This window comes from Parasteatoda tepidariorum, chromosome 1 (genome assembly GCF_982258835.1).
Source record: "Parasteatoda tepidariorum strain Cologne lab strain chromosome 1, Ptep-v5.0, whole genome shotgun sequence".
Lineage (NCBI taxonomy): Eukaryota > Metazoa > Arthropoda > Arachnida > Araneae > Theridiidae > Parasteatoda > Parasteatoda tepidariorum.
The window spans coordinates 63,118,946-63,133,450 of NC_141755.1; the positions used below are offsets into that span (position 1 = coordinate 63,118,946).

At 27.3% G+C, this 14,505-nt stretch overlaps 1 protein-coding gene across 2 annotated transcripts in view; it reads left to right on the forward strand.

Annotated features, from left to right (window-relative positions):
• The window catches only part of LOC107444558 (uncharacterized), a 92,553-nt gene that overhangs the window by 12,838 nt on the left and 65,210 nt on the right, over positions 1-14,505 (forward strand). The window lies entirely within an intron of this gene.

Genomic DNA, 14,505 nt, shown 5'->3' on the forward strand with positions numbered 1-14,505 from the left:
CATTATAATTTCCTTATTTATTCTTTATTGTCCTTATAACAATAGTATTACTTAAAAACAAACGATGATTATAAAATTAACTCGAAAGAAAAAAGCATACTTATTTATTTTTAACATTCGAAAGAAAACATAATATGTATTTTTTATATTAATTTATTTATTTTCAATATATATATTGCTTTATTTTTAATAATAAGATTAGTGACTATAAAAGTCTGAACCCCTGCGATAATTACCTCAAAATCTCATATTTTGTTTACTTTGTGAAATAATATTAATTTCCAATGATAATAGAAAGAGTTTGTCTGCGTGTCTCTTTTGTAATTCCAGAACCATTAGTGATAAATAGCATTCTGAAATTCGAATAGCGGGTGCATGAGCAATTTTAGCTCGAGTTCCTAAGAAAACGGACAAAACGGACGGAAGTCCATTATAAAAGGGGCGATTAAAATATGCCTTTTTTTTCTCTCATGGGTTAAGAATTTATACAAACTAAATTTCAGATGCGTTTCCTTTTCAGTTATTTAGGTTGCATTACCATTGATCTTTGCTGGTATACAGCCTTATTTGATCAAAAAAGAATTTAATGTATTCTCTTATTTAATTATGGTGAATTTTCACTACTATGAATTGGTCGCGAGCAATTGCAGCATACCGAATGATAATTAGCTTTTATTATGATGAGTTGAACTTCTATAATACCATTGCGCTTAATCTAAGAAGTCACCGGTAAATGCAAAAAATATAAATAAAAAATGAAATTATTAATTAATTTTGTAGGTAGATTATATGCCTTTCATTTCTGTACATAGTTTTTTGATTCACATCGAGTTATTGTATTTTTACTTTTCTTTTCGTATAATCCCACAAGATTGAAAAATATGAATAATTTACGTGCCAATTTTTTTTTATCCAGTTCTTAAATTATAGAATGAGTTTCCTATTTACGAAAATTTTTGGGTTCAATTCTGTATTCAAATATGATGTTATTACAAATGCCTTCAAGGAGAAAAAAATTCTGGTAAAATTACCTTACTGTATAAAAAGTAATGACATTTCTGGTAAAAAATTAATAAAATAAAAAACCATAATTCTGATTAATAAATTAATATATAAGTTTTTAAACCATATTCTTTTTTTTTTTTTAATTTTTCCTTTCTTGTTATTATAAGTTTACCAGAAATTCTAGTTTTCAAAATTATTGTTCTCATTACCACATATTTAGTAAAAAAATACAAAACTGAAAAGTAAATTTAACCAAATAAATGGTTTTGATACCATGCTTGAAGTTATTTGAAAATTACGAAATTTTACCACAGTTACCAAATTTTATCACATTTTATAAAAACAAAATTTATTGTTAATTTTATTAAAACCATTACCTGAGCACTTCATTTAAAATTACTAAGCTTTTTAGTGTTTCCGTAGAGTCAGAAACACTGTGAATTTTATTATATTCTGGTAGTTTTGACCATACATTTTTTCTTAATGTACAAGGCAAGGATACGGTGAGTTTTTTTTTCTCCACATCTGTCATCTTGAGCCTCTACAAACCCCATAGAACTTAGGCACGTGGTTCTTCATTCACTGAACCGTGTAAATGGTTGATCTTAGTCAATTGATGTCATTTATTCAGTTCTTTCTCCTCGCACGAATGAAATAGCATATTTTATAAACCTTTAAATATTTTGGTTTAAATTATAAACATAAAATATTTTTTTATTTATAAATTTTAGATTATTTGATAACATATCCGAAATTTTATTCGATTATGATTAAAGTATGTTAGTGACTTTAATGGTAGGTTGATACTAATTCGGCTCTTGTTTATTAATAAAACGTAATAAATGAATGTTGAATAAAATAATATGGAAATTATATTTAATCTGGAGTGAACCAATATTTTATGATGATATCAACTATACAAGTCGGAATGTTAATACAAATATTTTATAAATGAAATTTTATTATTGAAAATTTTTGATGATTTAAAATTGAACAGCATTAAAATTAAAAGTTTTATACATTTATTTATTTTCTAACGATATTTAGTTCTAGTTTTCATCGTTCAACTCGCAAACTGCATCGGGAATTTAACGCCTATGCACACTTTTCCAGTTTTATTTTTAAAAAAATAAAAGTTATTACAGTATTTTTCTAAGTTCTCTGAAAAACAGCGAAATAAAAATCAATTAAAAAAAGGGCATATTTTTCAAATAGCAGAGCCTTTCTGCGAAACAAATAAAAAAATCAAGAAGCAGAATTAGTAAAAGTTTTATCAGTTATCCTTCTATAGGCGAGAATGAATAAACATTCATACAATGGGGAAAAAAATAATAAAACAAGTAAATTCAAGATAATCGAAACTTCTTAGAAAATGAAGGAGACAATTGTAAAGATGATTATCTAAAAGAGAGGGGGGTGGAGATAGACAGTCAAGAATGCCAAGAAGAAGAAGAAAAAAATCAAAAAGAAAATTGTGGAGGAGTGAACTAACAGGTAGACGAAAGCCGGTTTCAGCACCTGTCGCAGATTCAGAATGTTACCGAAGTTGTGATATTATTAGAAATCTCTGCGTACCAGAGACGCCAAATCTTGCAGTCAAGAAATGTCGAAGGGGGGTCAGCATGATTTTGTCTTTTTTATTCTCCAAAAAAGAAAAAGGAAGAAGAAAAAAAAGAAGGCTACGCAACTGTCTACTACCGGTGCTATAAGATTCATATAATCAACTACCTGCGAATTACACGATGAAAAATAACTGGGAACCTTACACTGACGGTTTCCATCTATTTGGATCTCTAGGCCATCAAATTAGTTGCTACTGTAGAAGTAGGTGGGTGATTGCTTGTATGCAATGCGACATAAATGTGCAATTACTGGAAAATAAACTTGATTCTTCCAGAGAAAAAGAAAGAATTTTTTTTTTTACTTGGTTTGGGAAGGATGTTAAAAAAAGGAAGTTTCCCGTGTTATCGAGTTAATGGTATGGATCCCTGGTACAAAAGACTTTTTCCTATAAATCAGACTACATGATGATAAACTAAGGAATCATTTTAAACTTCCCGGAAAATATATAATAATAAAAATAAACTAATAATATTGTTAAATGCGCTTTCTGCAATAAATAAACAAAAAAGAAAAAATCTTGTACCACACAGCTTTCATACTTTTAATTATTCTTCTAACCGGTGTGGAACATCCGATTTAAATCTGACTTGATGCTTGATGCTACTGGTCAGTTTTTTAGCCTCGTAACTTTGAACCCACTTAAATAGTTAAGAGGACTTCTAGATCAGAGCAGTGGGACAATTGAAAGTTTGTTTATTTATGTGTAGTTTGCCACATAACTAACCTAATCTAGTGATATTTCGCTCGTGATTTTCAATTATCTAGTTTCTCTCTATAAGATTTTGAATATCTGAAGAAAAAAATTCTATTCACTTTCTTTCTATTCTGCATGGAATTTTTTTTTCCAGGATTGCATTCCTAAATATTATTTTTAAGCTTTTATCGGAATTAAGAAAAGGGTTTCATTTATTTCAGATGTATCTAAAAATGACGCATTTTATTGTGAACCACGCACTAATTTTGCGAAAGTTAAAGGGAAAAAAAACAATGCAGCAAATAAATCATATACATGCGGTACGATGTAGAAGAGAAAAAAAAAATTAAGTAAGGCAAGCACAAAAACAACATTAAAATTTGTAACAAAACTGCTTCGTCTTTTTTTTTTTTTTTTTCAATATAACTTTTTTTTGAATATTTTCAATTTTTATAGAAAATAAATTGTGAGCTTTGAAACTAAATAACTAAAATATTTATTTAAAGCATTTTTATTTTGAAAACTTAAATAACCGACATTTACTGACAAGTCTTTGTTTATAAAGCAATGGTGTTATTTCTAACCATACATAAAAATTTAATGATGGTGTCGCAGTTTTTCATTGTTGTAGGTACATTTTTACTGGTCGAAAAATCACAAAGCAGATTCCTTTCATTAATTTTTTTTTTTTGTCATCAACATAAGATTAATAAAAGTTATACAGGTATTGTTTTTCCGTAAATTTTTTGTATCTCAAATTTAAAGGTATTTCCCTGGAATATTTATTTTACTAGGCTATTGTAACGTTTTTGATTTCTATTGTTTTCTAAATTAAGAATCTAAAATTAAAAGTGTTGTTTCTTTATTAATTCTATGGTATTACCTTATTAGCATTATGGTACCTTATGCTACATTAACTTGTTTGAATCGGTGTCTAAACTTGTAAACCATTTTACAATTTTTGGTGAAAATTACGCTAATATGCTATTATAAATTACCATTACAGCGATTATTTCAATAATTTAGAATTTAAATATCAACTTCAAGCTGTGATGCATGAGCAAATTGTTTTTAATATACCGGCCTGTTTGGAAAGCGAAAATATTAAATTACAGTTGTGAACTGCAAATACGGCTGTGCAAATTTAAAATAACAGTACACATTTAATTTTAAATGTTATCTTTAAAAAATGATTCTTAAGCAAAATTAGTTATGTTCTTATTCAATAGATTTTAATATAATAATAGGTATAAAAGAATAATACGAAATCCTTCTTACTATTTACTAGTCAAATTTGACTCAAAATAAACATTTAATTTAAAGAAATAAATACCGGGAAGTGGGAAGTGAGGATATAAGCGTAAGCAATCAGAATTCTTTATAGTACACAGATTTTAAGCGAACAGTTTCAACTACCGTATAAAAAAGAACTGTTTTATGCTTATAAACTGCAATTATTGAGCAGCAATTATCGTTGTTGGAGAGCGACAGCGAACAGAGAGCTTATCTCCCTTGTAATAAATACAATAAAAAAGTATTTTGTGAAGGCACAAAAACTGCTCTATTAAAAAAAAACTGAAAATAATAAATAAATAAATAAATAAATATTGTTAGCTGAATTGGATTTAAAAGAGAGAAAAAACGCTCCTTATAAAATGATAAAAGTATTACAATAAAAATTCATTTAAAAAATAGAAAATTAATTATTTTTTCTTCAAGCGTATTACTGGAAAAAACAAGTATTTTAAAAATGCTTTCAATAAATAGTATTAAAAGAATTACATATTGATTCTGTATCTATTACGTGTTACTTTAATAACCTCAAATTTTCTCCCTATTAACAAAAATTTAAATTCTTATAATAATAATATTTTTTTAGTGGTTTTTGTTATTTATTATTATTTAGTAACATTATTATTTAGTAATATTAATATTTAGAACAGTGGTTTTTTTTCAATAAAATTGCAATTTGCATTATTTATAAAATTACAGACAAATAAATTTTGAAAAATAAATTAATTAATAAATGATCATAAACTCATCTTTTTCTCTTCACTTTATTCCTTAAACCCTACTGAATGATGGTAAGGAAAATAATATTCTAAAATGGAGATTGGGAGAAAATTTGTCTCTTACACGGTGAAAAAGATTCCGGTAAAATTACCGTACTCGTTTATATTTCTGATTCCATTTTCAGTTTAAAAAAAAGAAGAAAAAAACATACTTTTGGTTATTAAGACAAAAATGGGTGTTACTTAAGCTATTCCTTTGATAATTTTCCCGTTCACACAGTTACGGTTTAATTTTAACGTAAATTTTGGTTTTCAAAATTATTGTTCTTGTTACCACAAATTTAATTAAAACGCAAACCTTATAAGTAACTTTAACCGAATAAATATTTTTTATGCAATGCTCTAAGATATCATGACGAAAAAAAAACTAAATTTTACCACATTTACTAAATTTTATCATATATTGCAAAACCATGTTTTTTTCCAAAAATTTTACCAAAGTGCTTCGGTAAAAATTACCGAGCTTTTTGCTGCTCTCATAGGGCCAGAAACACGATAAATTTTCCCATTTGTTGGTAGTTTTGACCATACATATATTTTTTTTCCTCAGTGTAACTTTAATTACAACATGACAACAAAAAAGTAACATTTCCGGGGTCCGTTTTATTAATGCAATTTTAACTGGAGATGATGACCAGCCCAAATTCAAAAGATGATCAGGTGCAGGGAGAAAAGAGCTTCAGTGTTGCCCGCCTTCCCATACATATCAGGGCAGGTAGAGGTGTCGGAGCAGTGTCCTATCGGCCGATTGTCCCGCACCGGATGCCCTCCCCCCCTTCTTCATTGTGCATTGTTCCAAGCTCTGCGTAACATAGTCCAAAACTCCCCCATCGCCTCCTCTACCCATGTTATCGGATGGGACAGATGACGATTACCTGGCACTAATGGATCAAGAAGAGAAACCTGATCTGACCTATTATATCAGTGTGTGCAACTTAGCAACGAGAGAAATTCTCAGTGGCGAAACTATACTGTATAATCAGTGTCAATATACTCATAGCAATTACTCTCATCTTCTTGGCTCTTGTAATTACAACACGGGGAAAAATTTTATACATCAATATCCTAATTAAAGTTATTAAAATTATTTTAAGTTCAAATAATGTTCACCGCCACATGTTTTAGAATTTAGTAACTATAGCGTCAGTTGTCAAGTACATTGAAGCATTTTTTTAAGGATTGAACTTATGCTATTAAAAATTTAGTTAGTTATTTCCGTATAGAAAGAAAAAAAAATTCTAAATTGTAAAATAATAATTGTTATTTTTTATTTGCATCGCATCGTGCTATGTGCCCCTTTACTAAATCATTCTCTCACTTTTTTTTCAAAAAAAAAATATTCCATTAGCTGCGGCTTTTAGCGTAGAAAGAGAAAGTTTGAAGTCAAAAACGTTTTATGTTCTGTATAATTATATATATATATATATAAAAAACTTAACATTATGTTTTAATTTTAAATAATTTTTAATGGACCAAAAAATAGTATTATCACATGTTTCGATTTTTTTTCATAGCGCTTTAAATGTAAATTTGTTATAAATCAATTCTAGTACAGATAAAATTTTAAGTTTAAAAAAAAAATATATATATATATATATCGTTTTTTTTTTTTTTTTGAAATTTTATTTTAAGTATATTTATTCTATATACTGCATTAAATTAACCTACTTTAAAAATATTTCATTTGAAGCACATTGTTATCTTATTTTTAAATACTTTTTAAGAAATCGAAATTAATGGAAATTAATTGTTGAAATTAAATTCATGAACTTCATTTTCAAAATATCCTGAGAAACGCAATATCAAAAAGTTATTATATATTCGTTATAGTTTATTAACCCCCAAATGGTGTACAAAACAGAAAAAATTAAACAGAATTGTTAGGTACGGTTGCCACTAAGTTCTATCATCTGTTCAAATTTTTAGTTTTCAAAAATGTTTTCGTCGTATTTGAATAGTTAATCATTTGGGATGGATGTGAGTATGCTCTTTAAGAAATAAGATTAAAAAAAGAAATATAATCATGACGGTACTTTTTATTAGTAAATTTCTAATTATACGCTCATATTTCACAAACCATATTGAACAGAGTAGCATGGAAAATGCCGAGGGTGCTGAGGAAGGTGCTACTAGCACCTGTTGCGGTGGCGGTCACGCAATCCACCTGTTGCGCCCCCTCCCTTCCTCTGTCCACGTCCAATACTCACATCATGCAATCCTCTAAAGGGGGTTGCCTATTCTCACGCGTCCACTCAGCCAATTTGGCGACAAACCGCATGGGATAGTTTTTTAATCGCTATAACAAAATTAATGTTTTAAACTTGCCTATTAATTTTATTAATAATTTCATAATTTATGTATTTCCTTCAATAACATTCACATAATTTTAATATTTTTTTAAAATTATAATTTTAAAAATTATTGCTTCTTGTTTGTTTGTATTCCTTACAATGTCAAAAATAGTTTTTTTACTTTCCAATTTTAAACGTATCATTTTTACGTGGAACTTATAACTTGGAGTTTATAGAAAGAAAGACATTTTTGTCCTTTTATTAATTACTTATTCATTAAAAAAATCAAGCTTGTCGCAATTTTATTTAATGAAAATAAAATAAAAATTATTGAGAGTGAATACCGGGCTTAGTATTGTTCAGTTTTATTTTCATTACTGGCGCTAAAAACCTTCAAGAAAAACTTTTATTGTCACTGTAAAAAAACAAAAAGTTTTAAAAACAAAATCTATACATTTTTTAAAGTAATTTTTTTTTTTATCCGTAGGTTGAAAAAAAAAACATTTTTATTCCCGTCTTTTTCATTCTAAGATACTGCATGCAGAGGGGGGGGGGGAAGAAACTTCCGTAATATAAATTGATTTTCGTAAATCTTAAGTGAATTTAATATTTCATAAAAGAATTTGAAATATTAATGTGTATAGACTTATATTAAAATGCGTAGATATACTAAAATGAGTAGATTTTAAAATGTATGGATATTAAAATGCATAGATGCATGTATGTACAGATCAAATTAAAGTACATAGATTTGTAATAACATTATGAAATTTAAACAATCTTTTCTTTAAAATAATATAAAAATTTTAAAGTAATTTAATTTGTGTTTTATTAAATAAAAACATTTTTGTGGAATTTATTAGTGGTATTTTAAAATTACAACTTTACCTTGCTTCAGCGCACTTAGCGATAATCTTATGAATACAGCAACCCTGAAAATCAAGAACAGTTGGTAGCAGGTCAAAGGTTGCGTCCGTCCATCATTACTCCACCCCCGGGAGTCACGTGTCTCCATTTCCTCCCCCCATTTCCTTCGCCGCTAGACATACTACTTACTACAAAGTCTCCGTTACTGTAGCCCCAGGGCCTTTCCCAGCGTATGAATGGGGCCTTCGCTCGCTGACGAGACGAGATTTCCAGTGACAACAAAAACAAAAGATCTTTTTTAAAAATAAAATAAACAATACCGTTTATTATTATGAGTCAGGTAATCAAAGATCTTTTTTTTTTTCCTTCCCCTTTTGGATTGGATGTTAGGATCTGTGGTCAATGTTTAAAGCAATAATGCTACACGATTTTGAACTTAGACCAATTGAATTTCTTGTTTATTTATTTTTGAATAATTGTACGCTTTACTGTCATTTTATTTTACGCATTTTGGAAAGGGATTTTACTTCGAAGCAATAGTAAACATTTTGTAGAAACATATTACTTCTCGAAATCACTAGTTCCATATATTATTTTTATTACAATACACATGCGTGAGATTTATTTAATAATATAAAGAATTGGGAATTTTTTTGTCAGGTGATGTTAAATTCAAAAACTTGACAATGATTTTAGCTAACCCCAACAGAAAATTTTATCATCTTGCTAATAACATCTGCCTGTACATAAATCAATGCTAACTACTTTAGATGTACTATATATTTCAAAGAATGAGCAGATTTTGAAAAATTAATTTGAGATGGAATTAAATTTTTAAAGAAAAAACTCTCCAACATTTTCTATTTCGTTACATTCATACAGATATGAAAGTATTGTAGTAGAAACTAAACGGTACTTCCATTAATCGGGAACTTCAATTTATTATACCGAGTAAAAGAATTTAAAATTCGATTCTGTAAAAATTTTGTTTGTCCTACTATGAAGTTATTTCAAAGATTAAAAGTTGTTAAATAAAGTTTTCAAATGAAATTTTTTTTAACAATTCTATTCAGCAGAGTGTCTCTTTATTTTACTCGTATCCCTTATTAGTTAGAATTTTGTAAATTTGATAGTTCCGAGTCATTAAATATACGTACAATTTAACTAGTGACTAGTCAATCATGCAAATAAATTAATATTCTACGAGACAGAACTATTTTGAAAGAAGTAAATCCGTTTTGCTTCTTAATATCATGTTGTGTTTAAATTTAAAAGAGTATTAGTACATACAAAAGGCTGTTCTTAAAAATTTATTGAATAGAATATTTCTCCCATATTATCTCAGTTGTAAAAACTTAATTATGCAACAAAGTATCATCATAATAGTATCATCATCATAAATAATGTTTTATACTAAAATATCTTATTAAAATCATTTTTTTAAAATTTTAATGCTTGATTCGTTCCCTTCATGCACAAATATAAGTCGTATCGCGTCTTAATCCATGTGCAACAACGTCCATCCTTCTAACATTTACAGCATTTTAACATGCAATTGTACTCAAATGATTTTTTTTCTTCTGTATTGTATATGTTCTGTTATAAGTGGAACTTAATTAAAACGCATAAAGTATCTCTCTAAAAATACTTTCTAAACAGAAAAAAAAGAGAAAAAACACAATAAATCGACAAATTTCTGGTATCGAGCGTAGTTTCTGAGTCAAGAGTAGTCTTATTCTACTACTTTGGAAGCAACCATTCTAGAAAAGAAAACAAAGGGTTAGAGGAAAATGAAGGTTAATAAGAATTTTGATTCGGGCAATCCCACCACTATAACACGTGCGTGAGTACTTTATTTTTTGGAGTGAACTTTCCTTCAAGAATTTTTTTTTTCTTTGCGCCTTAATTCAAAATGATTTTTAACTGCTTTCCCCCTATTTTAGACAGAAAACATCGTTTATTTTCAAGAATAACTTTCTTCGAACTTAAATGTTCCTTTTCTTTTTCTTCTTTTTAAGTTAGATTGGAGAAATGAACGACTTGAAATTCCTCCTAGCTCATGATTTTTTTTTTCTGTTTTACCATTTTTTTAAAATTTATGCTGCAAACATTCTAAGAAAATTAGTTCTTTTTATGCTTATTTAAACGTTTTTCTTTCTCTTTCGCTTTAACATTTAGAAAAAATGTCTTGAGCTTTGAGTTAAAAACAATTGATTCCTTATTCTTTGTTCCCTAAAGAAAATTGTTTTATAAATAAGATCTTTTTCAGCGTTTTTAAAAATTTAAATTAAATATGAGATAATTATAAGTTAATATTTATACTCACATGCATAGAAAATATTTAATATAGTTTAATTAATACTTTTTTTGCATAACATGTTGAGTTTTTATATAGTTGATTAATTTCTTATAAGATAAAAAAAATAATGCATATATGCTTTAAGCATTTACAAATAATAATAATAATAATAATAATAATATAAAGAAAAAAACCTTTTACTGTCGAACCAAGTTTAATATTTTAAAACATTAAACTTTTAACTTTTAAAAAATATTTTCTTTTGTTTCATAAAAATAAACTAACAACATAAATACATTTTTATGTTATTTATTTTCCTAAACACTTAACATTTAGTGTCCCCCTCTCTTTCTTTCTCTCTCTGCTATTTATTTTTTATTTTACTAAACGCATAACATTTAGTCTCTCTCCCTCTCTATCTTATTTATTTTACTAAACGCTTAACATTTAGTCTCTCTCTCTGTCTCTCTCTCTCTCACTCTCTTGTCGACTTTTTGTCCATGATGGAGATATTAAAAAAGAAAAGGGATTGAAGGGATTTCTTCATTATTAGATGATCTAAAAACTGAAGAAATTCTAAAATCATTAAACATGAATTCATTAAAATTCTTTTTAAACGTGTTACCAAAAATGCACTTAAAGCAATTCAAATTTGCATTCCGTTATCAAGCGCAAATACTTAATAAAAATATAAGTTCAGTTTTTTTCCTATGTTATCTTATAAGTGCTTTTGACTAACTGAATGTTTCATAGTTTATTGTAGTTCTTTAATGAACTCACGAATCCTCAACACCAAGATTCGTATGACACATTGAACAATGTTGGTCAGTCCCAACAGGGTAAAAAAATGTTGTTCATAATGTATTTCAATGCATAATTTTTACATTTATTTGGATGAATGTAATACTATTAAAACCATGAAAAGTAAATTATTAGAAGTTAACAAAATTATGTACGAGGTGAGAGAAGAACATACGAACGCGACCCTAAAAGATCGTTAAATTCTAAAACCATTTGATACGGAGAATAATGGTCATTTTCGGTAGCTCGGGTATCATCATTAAAAATAAGAAAAATGTTGGAAACGTTAAAATGATGTTATCCTGCCCAAGTAACCTTTCTTCACATTACCGAACAGGAAGAGTTTTTCCTGTCTTTTTTTCTGTATTACCTCTGAGATAAACTTAGCAATTCAAAATCTTGTAGACTAACCTAGTCATTCAACAAAGGGGAAAAAAAGTTTTTTTTGTCCAACATTTATTGTATTAAAGAATAAAAAATAAATAAATAAATAAATAGCGTAACCGAGACAGAAAACCACAAAAGAGTGGGCGGTGCTCTTTTATGGTCGCGTGGCTTTGAATCTAAAAGGAGAGGTTTCTTTGAATTATATTTAAAATAGAAGTTCATATAATTCCTTTTCATTGTTGTTATTTACTTTGGTCAGAGATTTTCTTGATTTTAGATTTTAGAGCAATCATTCAAGCTTTGGAAGAATTTTTTTTTATTTATTTATTTATTATTTTTTTTTTTTGCTTATTCATTCTTTTTATTTATTTATTTATTTATTTATTTTTTTTTTTTTGGCTTTTGTAAAAATTTATTTTATTAATTGTTTAAAAGTTTATGAAACAGAATCTGTTTTATCCTTGCAATAAGTTCCACTTTTATTGATCTTATTATTTTTATTTTTTTACAAAAAATAGAGTAAACAAAATATTTTTAATATTAATTTAAATAAACGTTCTAGAAAAAAAAATCTGTACCTAAACGGAAAAAAAAACTCGTTATAAGTCACAAAAGGGGAAAATATGTAGCACTTATAAGATAAATCATTAAAAGAAGACGTAAAAAAATATTTCTTATTATCAGCCCCACCACTATTTATGAAACAAAATGAAACGAATTTTACTACGCCTAAAAGTTAAAAATAATTTTAATGTAATAATATTTTTTATTATTTTATAAGTAACTATTACTAACCTAACTTTATTAATTCTATAAGTATTTCTTTGTTTGTTTGTTTTTCTTTATTTTTAATATTTCATAATTAAAATAATTTGTGCAAAGTTGCATACAGATATCGAAATAAAAACAAATAATCTTCAATTAACTTTAGCTCTTGAAATGTCATCGTATTCTTTAAAGAGCACACCTACAATATGCTATTAAATTATCGAAGCCGATAATTTAATTTACAAAATCAGACCAAAAATCACATTTCCTCTGGATAAACAGAAAATAGGAGAATCCGCCATCATAAAATAGGAGAATGAGAATAGAAATGGGAGAATTGCCGTAACTTGAAAATAATAGGGATTATATTTATTAGAATTTTAAAATAATCTGTAAGACATTTTACCTTTGTTATTAGCTTTAGTAATACGTAGCAAATAAATAAATGAATAAAATTAAAATAACATAGGAGGTCAAGTCTAAGATCACTCTTGCGACTAAACTATTGGAGCCAGATTAAATCATATTTTGAGGGTGAGAAATCTAAATCCGTCATGAAAAAGGTTTGTTTTTTCGGAGAAAGTAACGCTTTTGTGTCTAATTTTGTAACCTAACTTTTCGAATTCACAAATTAATTACAATATTTGAGACGTGTCTCTTCATTAAAATTGCATATTAATTAATACCTGTTAATCCGATCATTAGATCCAAAAATTATTAAGAGTGATTCGATTTTTATTTCGCCAACTTAATGATTTTCAAGATAACTTCAATAATTTTCATTTCATTCGTTTAAAAATTTGATTTCATATCATTCGGTTCAAAATTTAACAGTGTATGTAACTAATGTTGTTTCGATTACACTTAAAAATTTTTGATTACGCCTATTATTATTATTTTTTTTTTTAATTATTCTACGTTTCTTCGTTTCCTACCTTCATGTTTTTATTCATTAGGCGTTTTTTCTAAATAAATTTTTTAGTCCACATATACATACAATAATTAGTTAAAAATAATAATAATAAGAGATACATGCAAAATAAACTAAGTACAATATTTATAAATATTGAGTATAATATTTATAAATATTGAGTACAATATTTATAAACACCCTGTTCAATTTTTGGGTTGATTGAATAAATAACTGAGGAAATTATGGAGCTCGAAATTAGCAAATAAAACTGGGAATATTTAAAAGCCATTTTACCTTGAAATTTATTTTTAATCATTTTTCCTGAATTTGGCACCGTTCTAAGGCTCAGGGACTGATGACCCCCGTTAGCTACACCGTTGCAAGTATATAAAAATAAGTTTCATGAAAATTAGACTACACTGAAGCAACTATGGAAGAATATGATTTTTAAAGGCATGTAAGTATGCTCTCACCATTAAATGATTTCTGTAACACGTGAGAGTCAATTTAGATCAATATCTCACATGAGGTAACGAATTTTTTGTGAGAAAAAAAAAAGATGCGTTAAAAGTAAACAAAAACCATTTTTAAGACTTAGTCGAGCAAAAAGAAGAAAAGATTAAAAGATTATTTTCGAAAATGCGGCTTGCAATGCCATTAAACAAAGCTATTAAAGTAAACAGAATAGATAGGACTCTCTTTTCTCAATGTAGAAAAAAGTTTTTGAATGAAGTTTTTATTGTATTTAAAAATTATTTACTTTAATCTGTATAACATTTAAATCT